Here is a 21,314-nt window from a genome sequence, read left to right as displayed (position 1 = left end):
GACTACGTCAGATTCCCTGGACTACGCCGGACCTGTGTGGGATATTTTTTAATTAATGAACCGAGGAAAGCGTCTGGTAGTGTTTATTTGAATAAAGCATTTTTGTGTGTGTGTGTCTGGTGGACACCTCTCGATTATTAACATCAGGGCTTGATGTCAGCTGTGTTTTTGGACAATTCACAGCTGACATCAATCAAAAATTCCATTACCTGATTGCCAACACACCAGGGCAATCAGGGAGAGCAAAAGCGAAGCGCCAGAATTGGTGCATCGGATGTGATGCGCCACTTCTGAGGCGGCTGCGTGATGATATCTTTAGGCTGGGAAGGGCCCAATAACCAGGGACCTTCCCAGTCTGACAATATCAGCTCACACCTGTCTGTTTTACTTTTGCTGGTCGCCAAAAATTGGGGGGTCCCCATGTCATTTTCTTAATTTATTTATTTATTTACAAGGTTAATTCATGTATAGTAAGCTACACACGCAAGGCACTAATTATACATATATCATCTATTTTCCTCATATCTATCTTTATCTTTGCACATCTTAAACACATAAAAGTATTTCAGTTCTATTCTGAATTCTATTAAAATATGTGTCACCTGAACAGTACATGGATGTCACATTTATGCCATCTGTATGCATGTGTTCTGTATGTATTGTCATCCGTGCCGATATGTCTAACAGTAGGAAACATGGACATGTGCACAGCCAGATATATCATAATGTGTGTCTGTGTCTGTACGTGTCTCCGGTAAGTGGAAAAATAAACGCCACACGTACCTGAAACAAGGACATGAGAAGGGGGCCTTAAGAGCTCGTGTTCTGCCCATCTGAATATGGGGCAATATGTTTGCATTTATGTGCTGTTTGTTGCGTTATAGAACCATCTAGTGTGGCTGAATTTTATAACTTGTGTTTTTAAATGCAGATAGAGTGTTGCATTGTGGGATTAAAGCAAGGTTTGCTGGGAAGAAGAAGCTCCATTTTCTTCTGTGTACTTCCTGGGACATGCGTGTTTATTTGCCCTCCCGTTACTGCTCCAAATTAAGTTTGCTATCCGGTAAAGCGTATCTGGTAAGATTAGTATCTCTGTTCTTGCAATGCAGTATTGTACAGAAAATGTGATTAACTGTATAGCAGCCAGTACATAGGAGATGTGATTATTAGAGATCTGTGTATTTCCAGATTAAAGTTTGCATCATACTGTATACTTTCCTGTTAATTGTAAAGTGTCAGCTGTGTGATTATTTGTCCAAATACTTACCTATATGGTTTGTATTCTTATAGTTTTACTGCATGATCTATACCTGTTAACCAATAAACAAGTTAGACTACTGAGAACGGTCTGCTTATTTGGAAGACAGAAGTGGTTTATGCTGTATGTCAGATTGCACACCGTGTCAACGTGTATGAAGGCAGAACATCTAGTCTGGCACTTGTGTTTTTTGAGAGCATACCACTCAGTTACTTATAGCCAGATTGATATATCTGTGCTTGAAAAAATAAAAACTTCAAGACAAGATTTAAAAACGTATTTGAGATAAAATATTTTTTTAACCCCTTTACGCCAAAGCCATTTTCCTTTTTTTGCATTTCTGTTTTTTGCTCACCTTCTTCTCTGAGCCATAACTTTTTTATTTTTCCATCAATAAGGCATGTGATGGCTTGTTATTTGTGGGACAAGTTTTACTTTTGAACACCACCATTGATTTTACCATATAATGAACCGGAAAATGGGAAAAAAAAATCCAGGTGAAGTGAAGTTGGTAAAACTGACCTGTCATTATGATTCTCAAAGACATTGCAAGTCCATAGATTCCAAACATGTCTAGATTTTTCTTTATTTAAGTGTTGAAAAAAAATCTAAAGTTTGTTTAGATAAAAAAAAATTGCGGCATTTTCCGAGACCCATAGCGTCTTCGTTTTGCGGGATCTAGGGCTGGATGAGGGTTTATTTTTTAAAATCAGCTGATATGTGCCAGAAAAGATGCGGCTCATCGTCAGAGCCCACATCAAAGGGGAGACCCGACATGTGCCATTGAAACAGCTAGCCTTCTTGAAGGTTAACGGATACAGGATGTTATGTGAAGCGTAATCATAAAACAAATTTCCTCTATGAAGGCTCTATAAAATGATGTACAGTTTATATTGATGTTATATTATATTATTGTGCAACATTACCTATGGATTCCAGATTTTAAGAAGCTACAAGTACAGCACATCACATTAGCCAGAGAGTTAGAGAAGGCTGGAAGTTGTAGTTTCACACCTTTTGTTCCTTGATCCCCAGTCTTTATGTATGAAATATAACCAGAACTACCATCAGTACATGAATACATCAATGTGCTTAGTACCTTATAGGTCACATATTGTTTGATTGGAGTTGCTCTTTCTTTTTTTCTCCGTCTTGTCCTGATGCCATGAGGACTTTGGACACTCACAGCTTTTCTCTGTATACTTCAATCTTCTCTGAGCTTCTGCAGCACATCCCAGCACAGTACCCTTAAAAATAACAGTGTCATTACAATCTTCCTGAATAAAAGTATGTGTCCTGTGCTGTGCTCCTGATTAATGATCGCCCCTCCCTGCATAAAATATGTCACCCACACTTTCCCTCTTATGTTACATGGCCACCACACTATCCGCCCTTATTAGTTATAACCACCACACTGTCCACCTTTATTAGCTATAACTGCCACTCTGTTTGCCCTTATTGGCTGTAACTGCCACCCTATCTGCCCTTATTAGCTATAACTGCCACACTGTGCCTATCTCAAGCTGCCCCCTTTCTATAGTGGTCTCCCAATTCACACCATCTCAGCCAAGCTGTCTAGTATCTGTACTGTGCCCCTTCATCATACTTTTCTCCCCTCTGCATATTTTTCGACATTCCTTGGCATCACACTGTTCCGTCCTTTATATTATTGACCATATGGTCCTTTCTCAATGTATCCTCCGAATGAGACCCAGTCTCCACATTGAGCCTCTTCCTGACGCTTCCCCCCACCGTATTATCCACTTATACTAGTCTCCCTCAATAAATCTTCCCTTCTTTGGCTCCATTGGAATGCTGAGCTTCCTGTCATCTTTTCCTCTTATGCTTTGAGGCAGTGACACCAGTAGTGTTATCAGGAGATCTCCTCAGGATGCTGCACATGCCTTGACTCCAGAAGTGATGGTAGTCAGGGCTTCCATTGTATTCACATCTGCCATACACCCACTGATGCCTGCCACACACACACATTCAGCTATTTTACACACACCCAGCTCTGCCACCCACACTCAGCTCTGCCACCCACACTCAGCTCTGCCATTCACATGCACTCAGCTCTGCCACCCACACCCAGCACTGCCACCCACACTCAGCTCTGCCACCCACACTCAGCTCTGCCATTCACATGCACTCAGCTCTGCCACCCACACCCAGCACTGCCACCCACACTCAGCTCTGCCACCCACACTCAGCTCTGCCATTCACATGCACTCAGCTCTGCCACCCACACCCAGCACTGCCACCCACACTCAGCTCTGCCACCCACACTCAGCTCTGCCATTCACATGCACTCAGCTCTGCCACCCACACTCAGCTCTGCCACCCACACTCAGCTCTGCCATTCACATGCACTCAGCTCTGCCACCCACACTCAGCTCTACCACCCTCACTCGGCTCTGCCATTCACATGCATTCAACTCTGCTATACATGCATTCAGCTCTACTATACAAACATAAATTATAAAGGGAGGGAGAAGGTTAGTATTTAATATAAAATGTAACCTTTATTCATTGAGTTAAAATATACTCATATTGAAGGAAGATTACTCCAACCCTATATATAGTGGTATGTAAAAGTTTGTGCACCCCTGGTCAAATTGACTGTTATTGTGAATAGTTCAGCAAGTTGAAGGTGGAATAATCTCTAAAAGGTCAAAAGTTAAAAATGACACATTTACTTTGCATTTTAAGTGAAAAAATTGATATATATTGCCATCTTTTACATTTTAAAAATTATGAAAAAGAAAATGGGCTGATGCAAAAGTTTGGGCACTCTGCATGGTTAGTTCCTAGTAGCACCTCCATTTGCAATTATCACAGCTTGTAAATCTCTTTGTAGCCAGCGAAGAGTCTTTCAGTTCTTGTTTGAGGGATTTTCATTCATTCTTCCTTGTAAAATTCTTCCAGTTCTGTGAGATTCCTGTGTCGTTTTGGAGGAAAGGACAACTTGAAAATGCTTTGTTATCTTATTCCAGCCTTCTCCTATTTTACAGGCATCCACCATTTTCATTTTCAGAGTTCTAGGTAGCTGCTTAGAAGAACTCATGGCTGCTGTTTCTTTGCACAAGTTTAGAGGAGAATGTTTTTTTTTTAATAAAGCTGGGGAATTTTGCATCACCTGGCCTTTCCTAATGATAGTGAACAAGCCATAAACCTAGCAGACTAATTAAGGTCTGAAACCTTGGTCAAAATTATTTGAGGACACAAATTTCCAAAGGTGACTAAACCATTGCATCAGCAAGTTATCCTTTTTGTAATTTGTAAAATGAAACAAATGACAATATATAATTTTTTTTTGCCTAAAATACTAAGATAATGTGTCTCTTTAACTTTAGACCTTACAGAAATAATTTCACCTTCAACTTGCTGAACTGTTCACAATAACAGTAATTTTGAGCAGGGATGACCAAACTTTTACAAGCCACTGTTTTCAATATTTGGCTATACACTCGGGAAAACAAATATTTGATACACTTAAAGAAAAATGAACAGGTCTGTGGGAGATAGAATTCTTTCTGGTTGGTAGGTGATCAAATACTTATTTCATGTAATAAAATGCAATTTAATTATTTAAAAATCATACAATGTGATTTTCTGATTTCTATTTTTAGATTCTGTCTCTCATAGTCTAAGTGCACGTACGATAAAAATGATGGATTCTTTGTAGGTAGGAAAACTTCAAAAATTGGCAGTGTATCAATTACTTTTTTTCCCCACTGTATATCGTAGATCACTATTGTTCATTGTGAGAATTGATCATGTGTTATCTCACTATAGTGATCTAATATAAGGTCCCGATATACAGTGGCAGGAAATTATTAATCTAAGCCTGCCAAAATAGGATAATAGCCAAAGTCCCTTAAATGTTACATTTGGCAAGTAATTGCTACAATGATGAAAAGCCAGCTTATATAAGTAAGTAAAAAAGCTTCATCTATTTAATTAATGCTATAAGGATTTATGGCAAGTGGATATAAATGAATGCAAAGCTTCATAAGAGGGCATGCATGTGTTGTAGTTATTCCATAAATAGCTTGGCAACATTTGCATTAATGATTAAATTCTTATAGGGCTGATATTGGATAATTGGTGATTTGATGTTTCTGTAAGCGCTCTATAATTAAACAGATGTAATACTATGATATTCAAGAAGTCCTAACATCTGTTAAACTGCAACAATGAATATACTGTTACTAGCTAATGAACCCGTTCTATGCCCGGGTGGTGAGCATTTATATTGGTATATGGTCTCCATCCTGGTATGTGCTGCTCCATCCTGCGTCCCCATCCTGTCATGTGCTGCTCCATCCTGCGTCCCCATCCTGTCATGTGCTGCACCCATCCTGCGCCCCCATTCTGTCATATGCTGCTCCCATCCTGCGCCCCCATCCTGTCATGTGCTGCTCCATCCTGCGTCCCCATCCTGTCATGTGCTGCACCCATCCTGCGCCCCCATTCTGTCATGTGCTGCTCCCATCCTGCGCCCCCATTCTGACATGTGCTGCTCCCATCCTGCGCCCCCATTCTGACATGTGCTGCACCCATCCTGCGCCTCCATTCTGACATGTGCTGCACCCATCCTGCGCCTCCATTCTGACATGTGCTGCACCCATCCTGCGCCTCCATTCTGTCACTGGCTGCTCCCATCCTGCGTCCCCATCCTGTCATGTGCTGCTCCCATCCTGCGCCCCCGTTCTGTCATGTGCTGCTTCCATCCTGCACCCCCGTTCTGTCATGTGCTGCTCCCATCCTGCGCCCCCGTTCTGTCATGTGCTGCTTCCATCCTGCACCCCCGTTCTGTCATGTGCTACTGCCATTCTGCGCCCCCGTTCTGTCATGTGCTGCTCCCATCCTGCGCCCCGTTCTGTCATGTGCTGCTTCCATCCTGCACCCCCGTTCTATCATGTGCTGCTTCCATCCTGCACCCCCATTCTGTCATGTGCTGCTGCCATCCTGCACCCCTGTTCTGTCATGTGCTGCTGCCATCCTGCGCCCCCGTTCTGTCATGTGCTGCTCCCATCCTGCGCCCCCGTTCTGTCATGTGCTGCTTCCATCCTGCACCCCCGTTCTGTCATGTGCTGCTGCCATCCTGCACCCCCGTTCTGTCATGTGCTGCTCCCATCCTGCGCCCCAATTGTCATGTGCTGCTGCCATCCTGCACCCCTGTTCTGACATGTGCTGCTCCCATCCTGTGCCCCGTTCTGTCATGTGCTGCTTCCATCCTGCACCCCCGTTCTGTCATGTGCTGCTGCCATCCTGCGCCCCCGTTCTGTCATGTGCTGCCCTAGTCTGTCATGTGCTGCTCCCATCCTGCGCCCCCGTTCTGCCATGTGCTGCAGCCATCCTGCACCCCTGTTCTGTCATGTGCTGCTGCCATCCTGCGCCCCCGTTCTGTCATGTGCTGCTCCCATCCTGCGCCCCCGTTCTGTCATGTGCTGCTTCCATCCTGCACCCCCGTTCTGTCATGTGCTGCTGCCATCCTGCACCCCCGTTCTGTCATGTGCTGCTCCCATCCTGCGCCCCAATTGTCATGTGCTGCTGCCATCCTGCACCCCCGTTCTGACATGTGCTGCTCCCATCCTGCGCCCCGTTCTGTCATGTGCTGCTTCCATCCTGCGCCCCCGTTCTGTCATGTGCTGCTGCCATCCTGCACCCCCGTTCTGTCATGTGCTGCCCTATTCTGTCATATGCTGCTCCCATCCTGCGCCCCCGTTCTGTCATGTGCTGCTCCCATCCATATGCCCCATACGCTGCTCCATAAAGGTTTATGACCCCCATCAGGTGGCGTAAGTAACAAATAGCTGTGGCATGAAGTGCCACAGCCTCATGGCACAGCAATTTGTTACTTACGCTACCTGATTCTTTTCCGGCGCCATTGTCTTGCTCCTCCCGGTGCCGGAATCGGCGCCTGCACAGTCTGCGCTTTCCGGCACCATTTTCTTGAAGACACACTGCTGTGTGCCTTCAAGAAAATGGCGCCGGGAAGCACGGACTGCGCAGGCGCCGATTCCGGCACCGGGAGGAGCAAGACAATGGCGCCGGAAAGGAATGGCGTAAGTAACAAATTGCTGCGGCATGAAGTGCCACAGCCTCATGGCACAGCAAGTTTTTACTTACGCTATTCGTTTCGGGCGCCATTGTCTTGCTCTTCCTGGTGCCGGAATCGGCGCCTGCGCAGTCCGCGCTTTCCGGCGCCATTTCCTTGAAGACACACAGCAGTGTGTCTTCAAGAAAATGGGGCCGGAAAGCGCGGACTGCGCAGGCGCCGATTCCGGCACCAGGAAGAGCAAGACAATGGCGCCCGAAACGAATAGCGTAAGTAAAAACTTACTATGGCGGCGGATTATTTGCATAATCAGGGCGCACATATGTAGACGGCGTCCCCGTGCTCCCGACCCCCTGCTCTCGGCGGCATTTTTTCTATAATGTAACGCTAGGAGCGTCGCGCCTGCGCAGTCTATTAAGGCTTCGGACAGAGTGACGCTCCCAGCGTTATATTATAGATAATGAATTGCAGCAGGCTGTCAGCATCAGATTGCTGTAAGATGCAGCAGTGTTCAGCCTGCTATGCCACCTGTGAAGCCTCAGTGCTGGATCACAAGCTCCAAGGCATAGTGTCAGCCATAGAATGGCATTCCACGTGGCTATAAGAACAATGCATATCTCCACTATTGATAAGATGGGGCAGCAGATAAGTATCAGTCATAACTGTCCCTTCATTGTACTTGCCCTAGCTCAGATTAGACTGGCTGTCATTCAATTGCACTAACCTTAAACTACAGAACGGGACCAAGTCCCTGATGCGCCTTTCATCGGGGCGAGTCAGCTTTTCCTAAGGGAGGGATTGACAGCATCTGCAATATATTTAAACTTACTGCCTTGATTGACAGTTAAATCCACCATAGTTCATTCACATATATTATCGTTATTGAATTTACTACAGTGTATTCTAGACACTAACTAAGGTCTGTAATATACGTACACAGCTCTGCGACATACAGTACAGACCAAAAGTTTGGACACACCTCATTGAAAGATTTTTCAGTATTTTCATGACTATGAAAATTGTAAATTCACACTGAAGGCATCGAAACTATGAATTAACACATGTGAAATTATATACTTAACAAAAAAGTGTGAAACAACTGAAATTATGTCTTATATTCTAGGTTCTTCAAAGTAGCCACCTTTTGCTTTGATAACTGCTTTGCACACTCTTGGCATTCTCTTGATGAGCTTCAACAGCTAGTAACCAGAAATGGTTTTCACTTCAAAGGTGTGCCCTGTCAGGTTTAATAAGTGGGATTTCTTGCCTTATAAATGGGGTTGGGACCATGAGTTGTGTTGTGCAGAAGTCTGGTGGATACACAGCTGATAGTCCTACTGAACAGACTGTTAGAATTTGTATTATGGCAAGAAAAAAGCAGCTAAGTAAAGAAAAATGAGTGGCCTTCATTACTTTAAGAAATGAAGGTCAGTCAGTCCGAAAAATTGGGAAAACTTTGAAAGTGTCCCCAAGTGCAGTTGTAAAAACCATCAAGCACTACAAAGAAACTGGCTCACATGAGGACCGCCCCAGGAAAGGAAGACCAAGAGTCACCTCTGCTTCGGAGGATAAGTGTATCCGAGTCACGAGCCTCAGAAATCGCAAATTAACAGCAGCTCAGATTAGAGAGCAGGTCAATGCCACACAGAGTTCTAGCAGCAGACACATCTCTACAACTGTTAAGAGGAGACTTTGTGCAGCAGGCCTTCATGGTAAAATAGCTGCTAGGAAACCACTGCTAAGAACAGGCAACAAGCAGAAGAGACTTGTTTGGGCTAAAGAACACAAGGAATGGACATTAGACCAGTAGAAATCTGTGCTTTGGTCTGATGAGTCCAAATTTGGTTCCAACCACCGTATTTTTGTGTGATGCAGAAAATCTGAACGGATGGACTCTACATGCCTGGTTCCCACCGTGCAGCATGGAGGAGGTGGTGTGATGGTGTGGGGGTGCTTTGCTGGTGACACTGTTGGGGATTTATTCAAAATTGAAGGCATACTGAACCAGCATGGCTACCACAGCATCTTGCAGCGGCATGCTATTCCATCCGGTTTGCATTTAGCTGGACCATCATTTATTTTTCAACAGGACAATAACCCCAAACACACCTCCAGGCTGTGTAAGGGCTATTTGACCAAGAAGGAGAGTGATGGGGTGTTACACCAGATGACCTGGCCTCCACAGTCACCAGACCTGAACCCAATCGAGATGGTTTGGGGTGAGCTGGACCACAGAGTGAAGGCAAACGGGACAATAAGTGCTAAGCATCTCTGGGAACTCCTTCAAGATTGTTGGAAGACCATTCCCAGTGACTACCTCTTGAAGCTCATCAAGAGAATGCCAAGAGTGTGCAAAGCAGTCATCAAAGCAAAAGGTGGCTACTTTGAAGAACCTAGAATATGAGACATAATTTCAGTTGTTTCACACTTTTTTGTTAAATATATAATTCTACATGTGTTAATTCATAGTTTTGATGCCTTCAGTTTGAATGTACAATTTTCATAGTCATGAAAATACTGAAAAATCTTTAAATGAGAAGGTGTCTCCAAACTTTTGGTCTGTACTGTATGCACTCACTCAGCTATGGTATTTATGCACTAAGCTCTGCCTCACATACACTCACTCAGCTCTGCCACTCATAAACCCACCCAGCACTGCTATACAATCACTCAGATCTATTTCGAATACACTCACTTGGCTCTGCTATAATCTCTATTTACATTTCTATACTCTCATTTTACTCTGCTATATACACCCCTGCCTTTGCCATGCATACATTCACTCAGCTACACAGATGCAGCTGAGTAGGGAAACAGGATTACCTCAGACCACTGCATGAGGTGGGATTCTAACATTATTACAGAAATGGCTGGCCTGGTGACACTCACCTGCTCACTGCACCTGGAACATTTGTTGCACGCCTGATATATATGTGTCTGTGTATAAAACTTCTGCAAAAAAATTAAAAAGTAATAAAAAAGTAAAGTCCCCTCCACAAAAAAAATGAAGAAATCTGACTTTTTTCATATACAATATATTATTGCTTACATAAAAAATGTATGAGGCATCACATGACTATAATAATAGAACAATAACAATTCTTTCAATGGGTTATTTGTAGGGATGAGCGAACGTGCTCGGTGATGCTTAGATGTCACTCAAGGATTTGGGTGCTAGGATGTGCTCGACGAGCATTGGCTACTGCTCGCATTTGAAGCTCGAATGTCAGCTCCGCATGTTTGGTGCCTGTTACACAGCCAATAAGCATGCTGGGATTGCCTGCCAGTCACTGTAATGCGGTAGCCATCTTAGTAGTAGCATAACTGTGATTGGCCAGCAGCAGTACCTCATCAGAGGTTAAAAAAGTACTGGCCCTGCCGCACTCGGCTCACTGACGCCATTGCACAGCTCAAGGACAGTTCTAATTGGAGGGAGAGAGCAGTTATCCAGGCCTGTGTGTGCACAGTTTAACCCTGCTGTTCTGTTCGGTCTGGGGAGACCTATTTTGAACTTTGGTATTTTTTGGGGTGTTCAAGATGCGGTTCTGAAACTTGTGGTTGATTGACTTAAATGAGGATGGGTCGGTCGGCCACGGGTTTCAGAACCGCATCTTGAATATTTTAAAGATTATTGAAGTTCAAAGTCGGTCATTTTTGACCAACAGAACAGCAGGGTTAACTTAGCAGGGTCCTCTAATGTTGATACTGCTGCTGATGCTGAACCATCATACTAACAGTATTTCTAAGGGCTAATCTTGTGCTTTGCTGTTTGTATTAGACATATTATGCTTTTTTTGATTGTACTAAAAGTACAATCAAAAAAAGTCCCTGAGCATACCCGCTGGCACTTCAACAATGCATAACCACACAGAAAGACTTACTAGCAAGTAGTCAATAAGAAGCGAACCATAACATTAAAACATTCAACATTTATTGAAACATTTTATAAAAACAATTTTTGTGCCGCACAAAAATTGTTTTTATAAGACATATTATGCTTTTAGCCTAGGGACAGTTGCAGAGGCAGGGAGAATGCCAGAATACAGCGTCTAGGCAGGACTTAGCAGCCCGTTGCTAAATATACAGCTGCTGCATGTGACCACTTTCTTTTTTAATTGGGTGAAAAAATTGACTAGATTGCGATCTATAGAGTATTATGTGCTTTGTCTTCCATTTCGGTGGTATATAACATTAAAAAAAGTTTACATTTTTTAATTTTTATATTATCTTAACCAAAAAAGAGTACTGGTTGTTAACCCTGCTAGACTCACGCTACAAGGAGAACTTTGCATCTATCCTTCCTGAGGCGGAGAGGTTTTCTAAAATGCTGCTATACTAGAAAGCCAATTTGGAAAGTATATTGAAAAAAATCCCATCAGACAACGCTAGCGACAGGGGACAAGCTTTCTTGACCAATCAAGGAAGAGAGGTGAGGGAGATACACAACAGGGGCACGGGTACATTGTCAAAGGCTTGGGCCAATTTCCTGACACCATCCCTGCATCCAGGGCATGATGACTGGATTTTTTTGACAAGGAGAAAAAAGTTTTTGAAAATGCTCAAGTAATACGTGGCCAACCAAACCAACATACTTTCTAACCCTATGCTACCTTCAACTATTGGGTCTCAAAACCGGACACCTGGCATGAGCTGTCTCTATGCCTTGGAGGTGTTGTGCTGCCCTGCCGCTAGTGTCTTGTCTGAGCCGTATTTTATTGCTGCCAGTGGGTCATAAAAGACAGACACTTTTGCCTGTCAACAGAGAATTGTGTCTTCAAAAGGAGATTTGTAGTTAAAATTCTGCACTGCCGCTAAGATGAATTTCAGGAAAGTAAAATTGATTCACAGTGGTTTTATTCAACGCGTTTCAGGGGTCTCATGCCCCCTTCATCAGGAAATACCACCTGAGTCCACGCTGGTCTTCCTCCTCTTGTAATCCAAAATTTGAGGATAACATGATTGCTGCCTCGTTAATTCTCATGACCTTTACTTCTTCAACCATTTCCTCCCTGTTGGTAAGAATTAGGTCCAAGATTGCAGATCATTACCATAATAGATCTGATTCTCCTGGAAGAGAAGACCGTAGCCTTAGTGAACCAGCCACATAGTCCCTGCACTTACAAGTCCGTTTATTTATACACGGTTTTGACATTGGCATGTTTTATACAATCCTGAATATGTAAAAGCCCGTAAACATAGTGATAAGTTCCCTTTAAAATAAGATATTAAGTCTTTTTTTGTTAAATATTGAAAAAGTGTTAAATAAAAATGTCCTAAAGTTTTGTGTCGACATCTCCTATGCAGTCTGGGTGCGTTAGTCATTACAAGCTATAGTGAAACCCAGCATATACTAATTTGCACCCATGCTCCCTTTCATATGTCCCCTTCTTTTAGCTTACCTTTTCTATACTTGGTAGACCAGCTGTGGTTATTGGTGTCCATTATTAATTTAATAACATTACGTAATTAAATACTGAACTCTTTTTGTATGTAGTTTGAGTTGTGAATGCATTTCCCATGTTTCCCCAGATGGTGGTGCTGGAGATTTGTTTTCTACTTCATTTGTTTTTTTATGGAAACGCTCAGAAAAGATCTTTTAAAATATTTTAGAGTGTAAAAATCTCTATGTGTTAGAAAGGGCTACTGTTACATGTACAGCCACTTATAAATCCATGCTACCCATCAGGCATCTTTCATAACTACGTTAGTCAGTATAAGGATATAAGTATACACGAAAGAGCAAAAACAGCCAAAGTACATCCTGTATATTATGCTGCAGCTTCTTATCATTGTTCACTTGTATAATTAAAGGGGTTTAACCCCTTCATGACCCAGCCTATTTTGACCTTAAAGACCTTGCCGTTTTTTGCAATTCTGACCAGTGTCCCTTTATGAGGTAATAACTCAGGAACGCTTCAACGGATCCTAGCGGTTCTGAGATTGTTTTTTCGTGACATATTGGGCTTCATGTTAGTGGTAAATTTAGGTCAATAAATTCTGCGTTTATTTGTGATAAAAATGGAAATTTGGCGAAAATTTTGAAAATTTCGCAATTTTCACATTTTGAATTTTTATTCTGTTAAACCAGAGAGATATGTGACACAAAATAGTTAATAAATAACATTTCCCACATGTTTACTTTACATCAGCACAATTTTGGAAACAAAATTTTTTTTTGTTAGGAAGTTATAAGGGTTAAAATTTGACCAGCGATTTGTCATTTTTACAACGAAATTTACAAAACCATTTTTTTTAGGGACCACCTCACATTTGAAGTCAGTTTGAGGGGTCTATGTGGCTGAAAATACCCAAAAGTGACACCATTCTAAAAACTGCACCCCTCAAGGTACTCAAAACCACATTAAAGAAGTTTATTAACCCTTCAGGTGCTTCACAGCAGCAGAAGCAACATGGAAGGAAAAAATGAACATTTAACTTTTTAGTCACAAAAATTATCTTTTAGCAACAATTTTTTTATTTTCCCAATGGTAAAAGGAGAAACTGAACCACGAAAGTTGTTGTCCAATTTGTCCTGAGTACGCTGATACCTCATATGTGGGGGTAAACCACTGTTTGGGCGCACGGCAGGGCTTGGAAGGGAAGGAGCGCCATTTGACTTTTTGAATCAAAAATTGGCTCCACTCTTTAGCGGACACCATGTCACGTTTGGAGAGCCCCCGTGTGCCTAAAAATTGGAGCTCCCCCACAAGTGACCCCATTTTGGAAACTAGACGCCCCAAGGAACTTATCTAGATGCATAGTGAGCACTTTGAACCCCCAGGTGCTTCACAAATTAATCCGTAAAAATGAAAAAGTACTTTTTTTTCACAAAAAAATTATTTTAGCCTCAATTTTTTCATTTTCACATGGGCAACAGGATAAAATGGATCCTAAAATGTGTTGGGCAATTTCTCCTGAGTACACCAATACCTCACATGTGGGGGTAAACCACTGTTTGGGCACATGGTAAGGCTCGGAAGGGAAGGAGCGCCATTTGACTTTTTGAATGAAAAATTATTTCCATCGTTAGCGGACACCATGTCGCGTTTGGAGAGCTCCTGTGTGCCTAAACATTGGCGCTCCCCCACAAGTGACCCCATTTTGGAAACTAGACCCCCCAAGGAACTTATTTAGATGCCTAGTGAGCACTTTAAACCCTCAGGTGCTTCACAAATTGATCTGTAAAAATGAAAAAGTACTTTTTTTTCACAAAAAAATTATTTTCGCCTCAATTTTTTCATTTTCACATGGGCAGTAGGGTAAAATGGATCATAAAATTTGTTGGGCAATTTCTCCCGAGTACGTCGATACCTCATATGTGGGGGTAAACCACTGTTTGGGCACTCGGCAGGGCTCGGAAGGGAAGGCGCGCCATTTGACTTTTTGAATGGAAAATTAGCTCCAATTGTTAGCGGACACCATGTCGCGTTTGGAGAGCCCCTGTGTGCCTAAACATTGGAGCTCCCCCACAAGTGACCCCATTTTGGAAACTAGACCCCCCAAGGAACTTATCTAGATGCATATTGAGCACTTTAAACCCCCAGGTGCTTCACAGAAGTTTATAACGCAGAGCCATGAAAATAAAAAATAATTTTTCTTTCCTCAAAAATGATTTTTTAGCCTGGAATTTCCTATTTTGCCAAGGATAATAGGAGAAATTGGACCCCAAATATTGTTGTCCTGTTTGTCCTGAGTACGCAGATACCCCATATGTGGGGGTAAACCACTGTTTGGGCGCACGGCAGGGCTCGGAAGGGATGGCACGCCATTTGGCTTTTTAAATGGAAAATTAGCTCCAATCATTAGCGGACACCATGTCACGTTTGGAGAGCCCCTGTGTGCCTAAACATTGGAGATCCCCCAGAAATGACACCATTTTGGAAACTAGACCCCCAAAGGAACTAATCTAGATGTGTGGTGAGGACTTTGAACCCCCAAGTGCTTCACAGAAGTTTATAACGCAGAGCCATGAAAAAAAAATAAAATTATTTTCTCAAAAATGATCTTTTAGCCTGCAATTTTTTATTTTCCCAAGGGTAACAGGAGAAATTTGACCCCAAAAGTTGTTGTCCAGTTTCTCCTGAGTACGATGATACCCCATATGTGGGGGTAAATCACTGTTTGGGCACATGCCGGGGCTCGGAAGTGAAGTAGTGACGTTTTGAAATGCAGACTTTGATGGAATGCTCTGTGGGCGTCACGTTGCGTTTGCAGAGCCCCTGATGTGGCTTAACAGTAGAAACCCCCCACAAGTGACCCCATTTTGGAAACTAGACCCCCAAAGGAACTTATCTAGATGTGTGGTGAGCACTTTGAACCCCCAAGTGCTTCATAGAAGTTTATAATGCAGAGCCGTGAAAATAATAAATACGTTTTCTTTCCTCAAAAATAATTATTTAGCCCAGAATTTTTTAATTTTCCCAAGGGTAACAGGAGAAATTTGACCCCAATATTTGTTGTCCAGTTTCTCCTGAGTACGGTGATACCCCATATGTGGGGGTAAACTACTGTTTGGGCACATGCCGGGGCTTGGAATTGAAGTAGTGACGTTTTGAAATGCAGACTTTGATGGAATGCTCTGCGGGCGTCACGTTGCGTTTGCAGAGCCCCTGATGTGCCTAAACAGTAGAAACCCCCCACAAGTGACCCCATTTTGGAAACTAGACCCCGAAAGGAACTTATCTAGATGTGTGGTGAGCACTTTGAACCCCCAAGTGCTTCATAGAAGTTTATAATGCAGAGCCGTGAAAATAATAAATACGTTTTCTTTCCTCAAAAATAATTATTTAGCCCAGAATTTTTTATTTTCCCAAGGGTTACAGGAGAAATTGGACCCCAAAAGTTGTTGTCCAGTTTCTCCTGAGTACGCTGATACCCCATGAGTGGGGGTAAACCACTGTTTGGGCACACGTCGGGGCTCAGAAGGGAAGTAGTGACTTTTGAAATGCAGACTTTGATGGAATGGTCTGCGGGTGTCACGTTGCGTTTGCAGAGCCCCTGGTGTGCCTAAACAGTAGAAACCCCCACAAGTGACCCCATTTTAGAAATTAGACCCCCCAAGGAACTTATCTAGATATGTGGTGAGCACTTTGAACCCCCAAGTGCTTCACAGACGTTTACAACGCAGAGCCGTGAAAATAAAAAATCATTTTTCTTTCCTCAAAAATTATGTTTTAGCAAGCATTTTTTTTGATTCACAAGGGTAACAGGAGAAATTGGACCCCAGTAATTGTTGCGCAGTTTGTCCTGAGTATGCTGGTACCCCATATGTGGGGGTAAACCACTGTTTGGGCACACGTCAGGGCTCGGAAGTGAGGGAGCACCATTTGACTTTTTGAATACGAGATTGGCTGGAATCAATGGTGGCGCCATGTTGCATTTGGAGACCCCTGATGTGCCTAAACAGTGGTAACCCCTCAATTCTACCTCCAACACTAACCCCAACACACCCCTAACCCTAATCCCAACTGTAGCCATAACCCTAAACACAACCCTAACCGCAACACACCCCTAACCACAACCCTAACCTCAACACACCCCTAACCATAACCACAACCCTAATTCCAACCCTAACCCTAAGGCTATGTGCCCACGTTGCGGATTCGTGTGAGATATTTTAGCACCATTTTAGAAAAATCCGCGGGTAAAAGGCACTGCGTTTTACCTGCGGATTTTCCGCGGATTTCCAGTGTTTTTTGTGCGGATTTCACCTGCGGATTCCTATTGAGGAACAGGTGTAATTCGCTGCGGAATCCGCACAAAGAATTGACATGCTGCGGAAAATACAACGCAGTGTTTCCGCGCGGTATTTTCCGCACCATGGGCACAGCGGATTTGGTTTTTCATATGTTTACATGGTACTGTAAACCTGATTGAACACTGCTTCGGATCCGCAGCCAAATCCGCACCGTGTGCACATAGCTTAATTCTAAAGGTATGTGCACACGCTGCGGAAAACGCTGCGGATCCGCAGCAGTTTCCCATGAGTTTACAGTTCAATGTAAACCTACGGGAAACAAAAATCGCTGTGCCCATGCTGCGGAAAAACTGCACGGAAACGCAGCGGTTTACATTCCGCAGCATGTCACTTCTTTGTGTGGATTCCGCAGCGGTTTTACAACTGCTCAAATAGAAAATCGCAGTTGTAAAACCGCAGTGAAATGCGCAGAAAAACCGCGGTAAATCCGCCATAAATCCGCAGCGGTTTAGCACTGCGGATTTATGAAATCCGCAGCGGAAAAATCCGCAGAGGACCAGAATACGTGTGCACATACCGAAACCCTAACCCTAGCCCTAACCCTACCCCTACCCCTAGCCCTAACCCTAACCCTAACCCTACCCCTACCACTGCCCCTACCCCTAGCCCTAACCCTAACCCTAACACTACCCCTAACCCTACCCCTAACCCTAACCCTAACCCTATTCTAACATTAGTGGAAAAAAAAAATTTCTTTATTTTTTTATTGTCCCTACCTATGGGGGTGACAAAGGGGGGGGGGTCATTTATTATTTTTTTTATTTTGATCACTGAGATATAATCTATCTCAGTGATCAAAATGCACTTTGGAACAAATCTGCCGGCCGGCAGATTCGGCGGGCGCACTGCGCATGCGCCCGCCATTTTGGAAGATGGCGGCGCCCAGGGAGAAGACGGACGGGACCCCGGCTGGATCGGTAAGTATGATGGGGTGGGGGGGGACCACGGGGGGGGATCGGAGCATGGGGGGGGGAATCGGAGTGCGGGAGGGGTGGAACGGAGCACGGGGGGCGTGGAACGGAGCACGGGGGGGCTGGAATGGAGCACGGGGGGGTGGAACGGAGCACCGGGGGGGGTGGATCGGAGTGCAGGGGGGGTGATTGGAGCACGGGGGGGTGATTGGAGCACGGGGGGAGCGGACAAGAGCACGGAGGGGAGCGGAGCACTGGACGGAGGGGAGCCGGAGCAGTGTACCGGCCAGATCGGAGGGCTGGGGGGGCGATCGGTGGGGTGGGGGCACACTAGTATTTCCAGCCATGGCCGATGATATTTCAGCATCGGCCATGGCTGGATTGTAATATTTCACCCGTTATAATAGGTGAAATATTACAAATCGCTCTGATTGGCAGTTTCACTTTCAACAGCCAATCAGAGCGATCGTAGCCACGAGGGGGTGAAGCCACCCCCCCTGGGCTAAACTACCACTCCCCCTGTCCCTGCAGATCGGGTGAAATGGGAGTTAACCCTTTCACCCGATCTGCAGGGACGCGATCTTTCCATGACGCCGCATAGGCGTCATGGGTCGGAATGGCACCGACTTTCATGACGCCTACGTGGCGTCATGGGTCGGGAAGGGGTTAAAGGGAGTCTGTCACAAGGTTATCACACCCAAAACTATTACATATTCATGTACCTCTTTTAAAGACAAGTGTAGTAATACCTTTACATGGCCAGTTCATTCCTCCATTACTGAGAAATCAGCATTTTAATTGATATGCAAATGAGGCTGTAGACCTGAAGCCTCAGTCATTCCCATTCTATTCCCTGTCCCTTGTCATCTCCTACTGCTTGACTTATACAGGGTGGGCTGTTATGACCTGGTGGTTAAGAGGCCACACTGAAATGACCTGGTGGCTAAAACGCAACATGGAACGAGCTCTGAGAAGGTGGTATCTCTACTGACCGCAGTCCCTAATCCTAACAACACAACTAGAAATAGCCGTGGGATGTTCCTGACACTCCCTAGACACCTCGTCACAGCCTAAGATACAACTACCCCTAAAGAAGGAAATAGAAAGCTATCTTGCCTCAGAGAAACCCCCAAAAGGAAAGATAGCCCCCCACAAATATTGACTGTGAAAGGAGAGGAAAATGACGAACACAGAAATGAAATTAGAATTCAGCAAAGGGGAGGCCAATACTAAACTAGATAGACAGAGAGCAAAGGATACTGTGCGGTCAGTATTAAAAACTACAAAATCCACGCAGAGTTTACAAAAATGAACTCCACACCGACTCACGGTGTGGAGGGGCAAATCTGCTTTCCCAGAGCTTCAAGCTAGCCTAAATAAGACATAGTGACAAGCTGGACAAAAGAGACAAAACGAGCCAAATGGAAAGCATGAACCAAATCGGGAGCATGAACATTGGAGGCAACAACCCAAGAATTATCCTCCTAGCCATAACTCTTCCACTTGACCAGATACTGAAGCTTCCGCCTCGAAAAACGAGAATCCAAAATCTTCTCTACCACATATTCCAATTCCCCCTCAACCAACACCGGAGCAGGAGGACCAACGGAGGGAACAATAGGTACCACATATCTCCGCAACAAGGATCTATGGAACACATTATGAATAGAAAAGGAAGCTGGAAGGGCCAAACGAAAAGACACTGGATTGATAGTTTCAGAAATCTTATAAGGTCCAATAAAGCGAGGTTTGAACTTAGGGGAAGAAACCTTCATAGGAACATGACGAGAAGACAACCAGACCAAATCCCCAACACGAAGTCGGGGACCAACACACCGACGACGGTTAGCAAAACGCTGAGCCTTCTCCTGAGACAACGTCAAATTGTCCACCACATGAGTCCAAATTTGCTGCAACCTGTCCACCACGGAATCCACACCAGGACAGTCAGAAGGCTCAAGCTGCCCTGAAGAAAAACGAGGATGAAAACCAAAGTTACAAAAAAAAAGGCGAAACCAAGGTAGCAGAAATAACCCGATTATTAAGGGCAAACTCGGCCAACGGCAAAAAGGTCACCCAATCATCCTGATCAGCAGACACAAAGCATCTCAAATAGGTTTCCAAGGTCTGATTGGTTTGCTCCGTTTGGCCATTTGTCTGTGGATGGAATGCAGAAGAAAAAGACAAATCAATGCCCATTCTAGCACAAAAGGACCGCCAAAACCTAGAAACGAACTGAGAACCTCTGTCAGACACAATATTCTCCGGAATACCATGCAAACGAACCACATGCTGAAAAAATAATGGAACCAAATCAGAAGAGGAAGGCAACTTAGGCAACGGCACCAAATGGACCATCTTAGAAAACCGGTCACAAACCACCCAGATAACAGACATCTTCTGAGAAACAGGAAGATCAGAAATAAAATCCATGGAAATATGCATCCAGGGCCTCTCAGGAATAGGCAAAGGCAAAAGCAACCCGCTGGCACGGGAACAGCAAGGCTTAGCCCGAGCACAGGTCCCACAGGACTGCACAAACGAACGCACATCCCGCGACAAGGAAGGCCACCAAAAGGACCTAGCCACCAAATCTCTGGTACCGAAAATCCCAGGGTGACCAGCCAACACCGAACAATGAACCTCAGAAATTACCCGACTAGTCCATATATCAGGAACAAACAATTTCCCCACAGGACAGCGGTCAGGTTTATCAGCCTGAAACTCCTAAAGTACCTGCCGTAAATCAGGGGAGATGGCAGTAAGAATCACCCCCTCCTTGAGGATCCCAGCCGGCTCAAGAACTCCCGGAGAATCGGGCAAAAAACTTCTAGAAAGGGCATCAGCCTTCACATTCTTAGATCCAGGAATATACGAGACCACAAAATCAAAACGTGAGAAAAACAAAGACCACCGAGCCTGTCTATGATTCAACCGCTTAGCAGACTCGAGGTAAATCAGATTCTTGTGATTAGTCAAGACCACCACGCGATGCTTGGCTCCCTCAAGCCAATGTCGCCACTCCTCAAATGCCCACTTCATAGCCAACAACTCCTGATTGCCGACATCATAATTACGCTCAGAAGACGAAAATTTTCTGGAGAAGAAGGCACATGGTTTCATCAAAGAGCCATCAGAATTTCTCTGAGACAAAACGGCCCCTGCCCCAATCTCAGAAGCATCAAACTCAACCTGAAAAGGGAGAGAAACATCTGGCTGACGCAACACAGGGGCAGAAGTAAAATGACGTTTAAGCTCCTGAAAGGCCTCAACAGCCGCAGAGGACCAATTCACCACATCAGCGCCCTTCCTCGTCAAATCGGT

The sequence above is a fragment of the Ranitomeya imitator genome, chromosome 3, assembly GCF_032444005.1.
Source record: "Ranitomeya imitator isolate aRanImi1 chromosome 3, aRanImi1.pri, whole genome shotgun sequence".
Taxonomy (NCBI): domain Eukaryota; kingdom Metazoa; phylum Chordata; class Amphibia; order Anura; family Dendrobatidae; genus Ranitomeya; species Ranitomeya imitator.
Note: the sequence above shows the minus strand (reverse complement) of the source record.